The 11,905-nt window shown below is 36.7% G+C and overlaps 1 protein-coding gene across 9 annotated transcripts in view; it reads left to right on the top strand.

The window, feature by feature from the left end:
- REPS1 (RALBP1 associated Eps domain containing 1) overlaps nucleotides 1–11,905 on the top strand; it is a 74,333-nt gene that overhangs the window by 9,289 nt on the left and 53,139 nt on the right. The window lies entirely within an intron of this gene.

Genomic DNA, 11,905 nt, shown 5'->3' with positions numbered 1-11,905 from the left:
GTGGAACAGAATTGAAAGTCCAGAAATTAACCCTTATATTTATGATCACTCCGTTTTTGAAAAAGTGCCAGAACAGTTCAATGGGGAAGGGATAGTCTTTTCAACAAATGGTGCTGGGACAATTGGATGTTTGTATGTTTTAAAAAATGGATTTAGGGCTTCCCTGGTGGCGCAGTGGTTGAGAGTCCGCCTGCTGATGCAGGGGACATGGGTTCGTGCCCCGGTCCGGGAAGATCCCACATGCCACGGAGCGGCTGGGCCCGTGAGCCATGGCCGCTGGGCCTGTGCATCCGGAGCCTGTGCTCCGCAACGGGAGAGGCCACAACAGTGAGAGGCTCGCGCACCGCAAAAAAAAAAAAAAAAAAATGGATTTAGACATACTGTTTTATATACTTCACACCGTACATGAAATTATCTCAAAATAAATCATAGACTTTGTAAATTTGTAATTGGAAAACCTAAAGCTATAAAAATTCTAAATATTACATAGGAGAAAATCTTTGTGACCCTGTGTTAGGCAGAGTTCTTAGATATGGCACCAAATGCATGGATCATTAAAGAAAAAACTGATAAATTGGACTTCTTTAATGAAGTTTTAGAACTTTTTACACTTCAGAAGATACTTAAGAAAATAAAAAGACAAGCCACAGACTCTCAGAAAATATTTGAATATTACAAACTTGGTAAAGGTCTTTAATCTAGAATATATAAAGAAATCTTACAACTCAGTTATGCAGAAAAAAACCCAATTAAAAAATGGGCAAAAGACTTTAATAGGTATTTCACCAAAGAAGATATTATAAATGGCCAATAAGCATATGAAATGATGTTCAACATCATTAGTCATTAAGGAAATGCAAGTTAAATCGCAATGATATATTGTAACACACCCACTTAAACAGCTATAATTTAAAACTGACATTACCTATTACTGGTATTGTGGAGAAACTGGAATCCTACACACTGCTCTTGGAAAGGTAAATGGTACAGCCATTTTGGAAAAGTTTGGCTTTTTCTTAAAAAGTTAAACATATGCTTACCATACAAACCAGCAGTTCTGCGCTTAGGAATCTATCCAACAGAAACGAAGATGTGTGCACGCAAAGAATTGTAAATGTCCATTTTAGCAGTATTATTCACAATAGTCAAAAATTGGAAAGCAATCCAAATGTCCCTCAAATGGTGATAAACAAAATATGGTATATCCATACAATGGAATACTATCTATAATAAGGAGGAACAAATTACTGGTAAATGCTACAACAAAGATGAATATCAAAAACCTGATAAGTGACAGAAGCCAAACAGAAAAGAGTACGTATTGTGTGGTTGCATTTATATGAAATGTCTAGAAAAGGCAAATCTATACAGAAAACAGAACAGTGGATACCTGAGTCCAGGGCAGGAGTGGAAACACTCTGGAGGAAAATTTTGGGGGTGATGTGATGGAAAAGTTCTAAGATTGGATTGTAGTGATGATGCACAACTCTATAAATTTTCTTAAAGCTCAATGAATTGTACACTTACGGTTGAATTTTGTGATGTATAAATTATACCTCAGAGCTGTAAATTAAAACTTTAATAATTTGGAGAGTGAGGGGAATGCATGAAATAGTCATCTTGGAGAATGCGCAGGTGAGTGTGGTAGAGAATAAAGGACTCTGTGCTGTCTATATAATTTTAATTACAAAACCTCAGTGTAACTTAATGTAATCTGGCATTTGGTTACGCATTTGTGTTTTGAATATCATATGAAAGGTGATATATCAATAGATATTATGTATGGAAGAGATTGCCATATGAAGATTCATTACAACTGGGTATAAATAAGTACATTATTTAATAGATTAAGAAGGGGTTGAAAAAATTGTGATTTGGAATAATGGAAATATATATATATTTTTGAAGATTTAATATTTTTATTTATTTTGGCTGCGTTGGGTCTTTGTTGCTGTGTGTGGGGTCTCTCTAGTTGCGGCGAGCGGGGGCTACTCTTCGTTGTGGTGCGCGGGCTTCTTCTCGCAGTGGCTTCTCTTGTTGTGGAGCACGGGCTCTAGGCGCATGGGTTTCAGTAGTTGTGGCACACGGGCTCTACAGCGCAGGCTTAGTAGTTGTGGCTCATGGGCTTAGTTGCTCCACGGCATGGGGGATCTAAGCAAACCTGGGATTGAACCCATGTTCCCTGCACTGGCAGGCGATTCTTATCTACTGCACCACCAGAGAAGTCCCTATATTAATGTGCTCCTTTGGATAAAAAATAGCTGCTCAGAGTGCTGATCTAAGAGTGATTATTGCTTCTTGTCTGTGGATTATGTAAAATGTTGTATGTGGAAATAGGAATATCTGTGTCCTTACGAAAAGAAATTATTGTCTAGAAACTATTCAAGAGTATTTTTGATTTTTCTTGTCTCATTTGTGACTAGAAGGATCAGAGGTTTGACTGCTTAAACTACAGTGTTTATTGGTATTGTATGTTATTAATAGTTGATTTAGAAGAATTCGTATTTTTTCTAAAGCACTTAATTATATTTCATAGAAAAGTATTTACTTACAACACCCTTGTAATTTTCTGCGTCAGCAAGTATTGAGTATGGTCAAAATTGCATAGACTTAGGAATGTGAGAGTTCTAGATTTGAATCTCCACCTCAGTGCTTATTAACTTTCTTGCTCTGAGCAAGTAACTTAACCCCCTTTGAAGACTCCCGTTTCCTCATCTGTAGGCTGAGGATGATACCAAATCCAAAAGTTTCGTAATACCACAGTGAAGTAACATGTAAACCTAGTGTAGTGCCTGGCTCTTAGAGGGTGATCAGAGAAGTTTCGTTCACTCGAGCTCTGCTCTATTAAGGAAAATTCATAATTTGTAGGATCTTGGCTTTAATGGTAGTAAAAATCTCCCCATTGTTCTTCAAACCTAGCTTTATACATTTTGTTGTTTTTGTTGCATTGAACTTACTACACTGCCCTCAATCCTTTGATCCTATCAATAATGCTTTGTGTTTCTCCCTTTCATGGTGTAATTAGAGGATTTTTACTCCTGAAGTGAAGTTTACCACCAAAATACTAAAATAAAGGATAATTCTGAGGTTCTGAGCCTACTTGGCTTGCAGAATGATGATAACCATTAATGGAAATAAAGAAGTGAGGGGGGGCCTAGTTTAGTTGAAGGCAATGTGCTGAATTTGGATGTGCTGAGTGAGCACATCCATGTCATGTTCAGTCCATCTGGGCAGCAAGGTTTAGTGGGCATTTGAAAGCTTGAGAGCAGCAGCTGGGTGGCTTTAGAAGCTTGTGCAGACTTGGTGGTGGTTCCTGAATGACGCTATTCAATAGAAATGAGGGATGCAAACTTAACTTAGTGTATTTGAAATGTCCTTTCAGAGTAGATGGTAAATTGCACTTTTGTGTAGAGATTTAGGTATTCTCACTTACGACTTCAGAAATTTTCTGAAACTCTCTTGAGACTGTTAGGAAGGCAGGGTGGATGAGGAAGTGTAAAGTCTCTTTACCTGAACTTAGTCCAGCCTCCAAATAGCTGTTTGCAAGCAACCTCCAAGGCAAAGAAATTGCATTTAGCTGAGGAATGCGCCTCAGAGCTAGAACAGACTAGCCTACCCTTTCCCATCAGCATCTCGTTGCAGCTTTGTGCTTCTCATTTAACACAAGATCTCTTTTCATCTTTATAATATAAGTCTGACAGATATTGTTATCCCCATTTAATTAATAAGAAATTGAATGCTCTCATGATCCTCAACAATTAGTAGATGTGTGGAAAAATTCCTTGAGGGTGAGTTATCCTGGAGCATTGCTGTACCATTTCTTCAGGGATGGTTCTGTTGAATTCTGCTTTCCATATATTCAGAGTACTTTCTTCTGTTTAATATCTTACAACTACATCATTCATTAATTCAACAAATATTATTAAACATCTGTTATGCATCAGGGTATGCACCAGCGGCATGGAGTATGCAGAGGTGAATGGAAGAGACATGGTTCCTGCTCTTCTGGAAAACTTAAATCTTTCTCCTAAGCTCCAAGAACCTAGCAGGGGGTCACAACTGGTGAGGGGTTCCTATCTGGTCACAACTATATCTCTGGCACATTGTTGGTAGTTAACATTTGTTGAGTGTTGAATGAGTGATCATGGATTTATCCTTTTTTTCCCCCCAAATATGTTTGCTTGTCACTAGCTTGAATATATATTGCACCCAATTCAAATAATAATAGTAATAATAAATGCCGGTGTACTGCCTACTGTATGTCAGGTACTGTTTGCAACCCTTTACAAATATTAATTTGTGAAGTGGGTACAGTTTACTATCCCTGCCTTTAAAATGAAGATAAAGAAAGGACAAGTAGCTTATTACAAGGTCACACAGCTCGAAAATGGTAGAGCTTAGATTTAAGTAGTCCTTTTCTTAACCACTTTGCTCTACTTCCTAAATATTATATGATTAAATACTTATTATCCCACTTCCATGCTCATATCTTTACCGTCTACTATATCTCTCAATATTCTAAATTCCCCAATTTCTTCTTTAGAGTTACTTGACATTTACAGATCACGCTGAGGTCCCCATACCAGCTTGTGGAGTCCCTGTACTGCTGTGAGTCTTGTTAGGTTCTAAGAGTTATTATAACAAGTCCAGTTTATCCATGTCTTTCAGCAGCGTGTCTTGGGATAGTTTTGTAAATAAAACTTAAAAATAGGTCCTTCTGCTACATTTACTTAGATGCCATTGTTTATTTTTGGTAGTTTGCTGAGTAAATTAATAATTTTATTGAAATAAAGGGATAAAATTTTAAACTGTTTTTATATAGAATACAAATAACACTCTACAACACAAATAACATTCTAAAAGATGGCTAAACAGAATACTTTTATCCGCCAAGGCCGACTTAGTCAGTGTCTCCTCTAGGAAATCTAGATAACATTAATTTGTTTGACTTTATGAGGACCTGCTTCTTCAGAGGACTGAAACTTAGGAGAGGGTCCTTGGTAACCTGGTTTGGCTCTCCTTAGCATAGGAGTGGCAGTTTACGCCATAGGTATAAATAAGATCAGCCAGGATGAACTTGTGGAGTTAAAGGAAGGAGAGAGCAAAAGGAAGCCTGAGGTAGTAGCTGCCTGAGGCATTGGAGGGAAAGCAGAGAAACAAAGAAAGGAAGGAGAGTTATGGAAAGAGTCATCTGTCACGTGCTACCAAACTCAATATTGGGTTTCATGGAGGCATGAGTGGAAGTCGGATTGCTTCCTGACAAGTTGGTACATTACTCTTTCAAAAATGTGTTCTAATTTAGACTTTGAACTAATTCATACTTGGTTTTTCTTTTACATTCTCTACGCTGTTACTGAGGTTTTATTTATTCAGTATTTTTCCTTAGGGTCCAGAGCATATCCTTCTCTTGATGAGTTCTTTATATTGAGATATTTGAGATATTTGCAAACTAACTCATTTTTTATAGTCCTTCAGTTTCCTTCAAAAATTTTATCCCAGATGTGATAAAAAAAAATCTGAATCATCAAGGAAAATCTTGATGTTCATAAAAGACAATGTTGTACTGTTTTCATGGAATTAGAAAGAAAACGGAAAACCCCGAATGAAGTTTTTGGCCAAACCAGTGGTTTGACATCCTGCTTCTTTGAACTTTCCCCTAATCCCCTCTACCAGATAACCCCCTTTCTGTAATCTTCCCATACTGTTGTATATGTTTGTACTTGTATGTACAACTTGTACTTCTAGCTTCCTGTTCGTGTATGCATGTTATCCTTGAGAGGTGACAGGCAATTTGAAGGCAAGCGTTAGCTTATTCTTGTTTTCCTCAGATCACTCTGCTTATGCTAGGCACCCATATCTTATTGGACTGGTTAATTGGTGCTGCAGGGCTTCATTCTTCGTCAGTACCTTGATGGGTACTAGCCTAACCTCGTCATTTTGTCATACCACTTAAAAAATTCCAAACGACAGGGAATGAGCCTTTTTGAACAATATGGAGCTTCTGAGACCTGATTATATAGATCTTTCAGTTAGACTGTGAATAAGCCAGTTAATATTAATACTTTTGAAGTTGTTCAGGTGGCTTTAGTCAGATATGGTGAGCATGCATATTAATAACTGTTCTTTAAACCATTGTACCTCAAGGATGTTCTTTTAATTTTTTATTTTTAAAGATACCATAGTTTACTTTAGTAATAAACTCACATGAGATTCTCTGCCTTTCAGAAGTATAATTTCTAATTCTTGAACATGACAACGAGCAAATAGTGGTAGATAAGTAATCTAAATAAGGAAACAGGTCAGTAGTTTCTCATTTAATTTAGTTGACTCTTTTGGAGGAAAGCCTAGCATTCTCGTAAAATGCATGGCAATAGGGAGAGCATATCAAATCTGAGCAGTCATGCTTACCCAGCCTTAAAAGTTATCTACCAACTCACTCCCACTTCTCACAATCTTGTTTCTGATTATTCTTCTAACGTGGACTTTGTGTTCTAGCAGATCTGTTTTCTGTTTCTCACAGTTACTTGTTAGGTTTTTTTTCCTCATCATGTTAACTTTCTTCATCTGCGGTACCCTCCCCCGGCTTCCATCCTCCCCCTTTTATTAAAAACGTGCCTTAGTTTTTATATGTTTGGAAATGTCATTTGAACAACCTTACCTTCTCTCTGACTCTCATTTGCCTCCTGCCTATCCTTCTGTATGTGTTTTGCACTGTTACTGCTTTTTGTTCGTTTATGTCATTGCTTGACTGCTTTTCCAGGATATTTACATCCCAGCAATATTATAAGTAAATATTATAAGTAAACCGTAAATAACATTCAGATTTCTTTTCTTTCATGACCTCATGATTATCTAGAGCAGCAAAAGCACATAGTAGATGTTTATAAAACAGAGCTAACTATTTAGGGAAGCCAGTTGCTTAGCTCTGCTATTGCTGTGCATATATGGATGTGATTGGGGTGACGAATTAAGGCACTTCTGGGGTCCTCACCCAGGAAAGTAAAAAGTGCGGGTGGTGAAGCTTGCAGCCTTGGATGTTCCACTGCTAGTGCCATGGGTACTCTCTCCCCACCCCAGTCAGTATTCTGGGCATGAGAAGAGAAGGAGGCAGCAAGAACAGGAACAAATAGCACAGAATTCTCGGAGTTTTGACTTTGCAGCTTTGCTGACCAACATTGCCAGTTCCCTCTCCTTCCCTTTCAGAATGCTTTTTTCCCTATTCTTTTTTTTTTAATAGCAGAATGTAAGAAGTTTAAAAGAAACAAAATAGGAATTTATTGGCAACTAAAATAAATCATGGTGGAATCTTGGCACTGTTGCTTATATTTTCTTTATAAAATATAATAAAGGACAGCTTCTGTCCAGTTCCAGTGTACCTGGCTGAAAGGAGAAGACCACAAATCCATTTAGAGGGAGGGTGCTGGGTACACTCACATGATATCACACAGCGATTGCACATTCCCTAGCACAGGCCATTGAGATTTGTGCCATGTCAGAATTACAGATTATACTACTTGTCACGGTCAGTGTAAATCTCACAGGAATAGTAGAAACTACTGATGTTAACCTTTGAAATCTAAGGGCCTACTGTATTCTGTGCCTGCCTTCAGGAAGCTGAGTATTTAATAACCAGAGGAAAGGAATTTATAGTTAGGTTTCCTATTACTACCCACAATTTAAAACTGGTAGAGATAGAAATCTTTTACTTCCGTAATCACATTTCTGTAGATTACCCCTAAGACTTGTTTCTGGAGTGAATCCAAACTTGTGTTTCTCACACCTAACAAAGGGAAAAAACAGAATTGTCCAAGTTACTAATTGTATTGTATAATGGTTATTTTCTAATAGTGTTCCTTTTTGCTTCCTGTGTTATTTATTTGACTGTACACCCATCTATCTGCCTTCCTATTTTTCTTTTACTGCCAAGTAACAAATGACCCAGATGTCTTCTCTGCTGTCTGTACTAGTAGCCTGACTTTTTTCTGTTCCTCCTACCCTACCCCTTAAAAAAAAGAAAAAAGAAAAAGATATTCTTCAGGTTCACCTTTGTCCTAGCCACCAAGTCCAGTAATATTTTCTTAGGTTTCATTCTGTTTTATCATCTCCCTTGTAATTGATACTGAATTAATTCTTGGTGGATATTATCTCTTCTTTTTGTTCTCTGTGATGCTAAATTATTATGTTATTTTATATCTTTAAGCATCCTGTCTTCCTACTGTGTCTTTCTCTTGTGTAGAGTCAGCTTTGACCCCTTTTCTTACATTCAACCTACAAAGTCCTTGAGATTTTCTTTCTCTGAAAAATCTCAGTCAGTCATCCTTTTCTGTCCTTTGCATTAATTATTTTCTGAGCTCTGACTATGTTATTGCTACACTACTGCAGTAGCCTCCTAAGTCTTAACTAGGTTTTCTGTAATTGCTAAAGAACAAAAAAGCGAATTTCTAAAAACTTATATGATACTCTTCAGAAGTGCTCAGTAAAGATTAGTCTGGCATTTAGAACCCTCTCCATCTAGTTTGGTCCAGTTTACTACCTAACCACACTACAATCCCTACTTTGACCTGTTGGCACCCCCCCAGTTCGGATGCCCATCTTGACTTACCCAAAAACCTGTCCATTCTTTAACATCCAGGTTAGGGTTTTTTTTTTTTTTTTCCTAACAAATATTTCCAACCCATAGTAACTTCTCTCTAATTCTTACAGAAACAAGTATTAATTACATAGCACCTGCTATGGGTCAGGCATTGAACTATTTGGCATATGTTTAATTTTAAACTTAGAGAATATATATTATTTCCGTTTTATAACTGAGAAACCTGGGGCTCCAGAGGCTACATGCTTGACATAAGCTGGAATTCAGATCCAGCTCCATCAGATGGCAAAACTTGTGTTCAAAACACCAACCATTTCAGTGTATAAGATTACAGCCTTATATGATAGCTTATCTTTGTCATTTGTATGTTATGTTTTCAGCTAGGTTAGAAGTTTCTTAAGAATAGGGGATGTGTGTTAAAACTTTACATGCCTCCTAGGGCCTACTGTGTACTTTGAACATTGTGCGTACTTAAGAGGGGAGCATTTTGCTGAGGCTGAGGCATTTCTGTGGTGCTACTAATTATAACAGTGTGCCTACGTTTCTTGTTAGAGCATTCTCTAAAATGTTACGAGTGCAAGAAAGACTGCAGACATGGCTGCATACTGAATTAAAGGGAGGCAGTAGAGCAGCCTTATGATTTGTTTCCCAAAGTGTGGGCTATGTACCCCACAAATGTGAAAGCACATAGTGAGCTATTCCTTTTGAATTGTTTTTCAAATCTGATTAAGGAGAAAGTTTCGGTTTGTTACTTGTAAGTTTTTAACACCTTTCTAACACAGGTAACTCTCTTAATAAAGAACAGGTTTTTTTGCAGACAGTGGTATTTTGGCTGAAATTAAATGACAGTTTTGTTTTCATTGAATGTATTACTGTTTTTGTTATTTTCTATTTATCTCAGGTGATACTTAATTTCCATTTATATAGTGATACATTTTCCTTCTAAAATAAATTTATTAAGTTTTTAAAGTGTCTTGATTTAAAGAAGAAATATTAAGAACATAATAGCACAAGTAGCCCGTAGACATGGCAGGGCTTGTGATGGAGGTATGCAAGAATCTGAAGTTTGGGAAATGCATAATGGAAAAAGCCAGGCTTTGGAGTTTCTCAGAGTTGGGTTCCTGTCTTGGCCCTGCTGATTTCTAGTCTGTGACCTTGGGCAAGGACTTTCTCTTTGCCTCACTGTTTTGATTTATAAAATGAATGTAACAATGCTTCTTAAATTGTTTGAGGATTGTCTTAAATAAGTACTGGTATACCACTCAATAAATAGTAGCTTTTTTTTTTTTTTTTTTTTTAAATAGTAGCTTTTTCATCATCAATTTTGATAATTTGTTGTTTATTTCCTCATTTGGTCAACTAAAAATCTTTAATAGAATTTTAAAGATGCAGTTGAATTCTTAGTATTTTTGACCCTCAAGCAAGTATTTCACTGCCCTGGGCCTTAGTTTCTCTGGGCAGTAGTTTTTTCATCTGCATATTGAGAATAACTTAGCACCTGTATAGGATTGTTTTGGGGACTAAATGAATTTGTAAGATGTCTGATATTTGGAGTAGTGCTATATAGCTATTAGTTATTACTATTATTATTTCCTTAGAAAGGATGTAGCTTTTTGGAAGATCCTGAGGCTATTTTTCCTTTGTTCTTACCATCCTGAGTTGGGGATGGAAGGTGTTTTGTGATATTTGATATGTTCATTAAGATTTACTGAGTGTAAAGCATCTTGGTACTAGCATCATTGTAAACCAGCAAGGGAGAATAAGGAGGTCTTCAGCAAAACTACTCTGAGCCACCACCCAATTATTACAGCATGCAGTTAAAGAAACTTAAAGGAAGACAGATAAGCCACAAAGGACTGAGGGGGTCTGATGTTGAATCATCATGAACTTCTGTATGTTATAGCATTTTCTAATTGAGTAAAATGCCATGGAACATTTGATATTGATATGTATACTTTATCAGCATTTTTTAAAGGCAGTAACATGGGTTCATATTAGTTGAATGGTTATATTTAGTACTATTTTTGTTCTTCAATTTTTATCTATTTTCTAAGGTATACCTGGTTTCAGGACAAGTAGTGTTTATTTTTTATTCTGTGCATTATGTTCCTAAATGTCGGTTATAAAACAAATGTGGTAAGCCAAGTCATTTTCCTATTTTTCTTGAGTAATTACACTGGTTTTCTTCCTATAAAAGGGAAAATTGACCTTAAGGCATAATAAAAAACTAGAGTCCAGAAAGTTTTTTGTTATCAAATATTTAATACAAAAATATGATAAAACACTCATTTACAAAGCGAAAGTACCGATGCTTGAATTTCACACCAGATATCTTTCCTTTGGAGGCAGATTTACAGGACAAAGTTTAGCAAGTGACTTAATTATTCCTACTTAAATCCCCAACACAGTGAAATTAATTCCTTATAGTTTTTGCTCATCATAACAATTCATATTTAAATATGTATTTAAATATGTATCATTTTTTAAAGGGGGCACGTAACTAATAATCTATGTCTGGTACTTTGGCAGAAATAGATTTTTGAAAATCAGATGTTTTCAGAGGATAGTTTGTATTGTGGTTACAGACTTCATATAACATTTTCAATCAGAGAAATAATATTTTCACTAGAAGGGATCTTAGAGGTAGAATCTAACATTTGCCTTTTATTTACGAGGAAACAAAACATATTATGTAACTTACCTATATTCACATAGCAAACAGTTATCAAAACTTGATTCTGTGACCTAGTCGTCAAAACTAACAACTCTTGTTTTATGATGTAACATAGTAGGACTCTGGTATAGCACAGCTTATTATATGAATTTACCACTGGGAAAATACGATTGCTATGAAATAATGTAGTGGTTAAGTGCATGGGTTTCAATCCAAGTTCTGTTGTTTGCTGTGTGTCCTTGAGCAAGCTCACCAGCATATCAGTTTTTTGTTTTGAAAGAAGTACCTACCTCATAAGGTTGTTAGGATGATTATGTTAGTTAATATGTTACTGAGCTTGGAACAGTGCTTGACACATTGTATATACACCATCAGTGTTAACTACCATCACAATCATCATTATTGTCATCCTCACCCTTTAATAACCTTCAATAGCCCATAGCACGGGTTAGAACATTATCCTAAGAGTGGGATAAATGGGTTTCTCTTTATCACAAGTAATAGAGGGACTTCCCTGGTGCCGCAGTGGTTAAGAATCAGCCTGCCAGTGCAGGGGACACGGCTTCAAGACCTGGTCCGGGAAGATCCCACATGCCGTGGAGCAACTAAGCCCGTGTGCCACAACTACTGAGCTGGCA

Source organism: Monodon monoceros, unplaced genomic scaffold (genome assembly GCF_005190385.1).
Source record: "Monodon monoceros isolate NGI ecotype Baffin Bay Population unplaced genomic scaffold, NGI_Narwhal_1 Super_Scaffold_15, whole genome shotgun sequence".
Lineage (NCBI taxonomy): Eukaryota > Metazoa > Chordata > Mammalia > Artiodactyla > Monodontidae > Monodon > Monodon monoceros.
The sequence above is the reverse complement of the archived record's forward strand: the minus strand, read 5'-3'. Positions and strand labels throughout refer to the sequence as shown.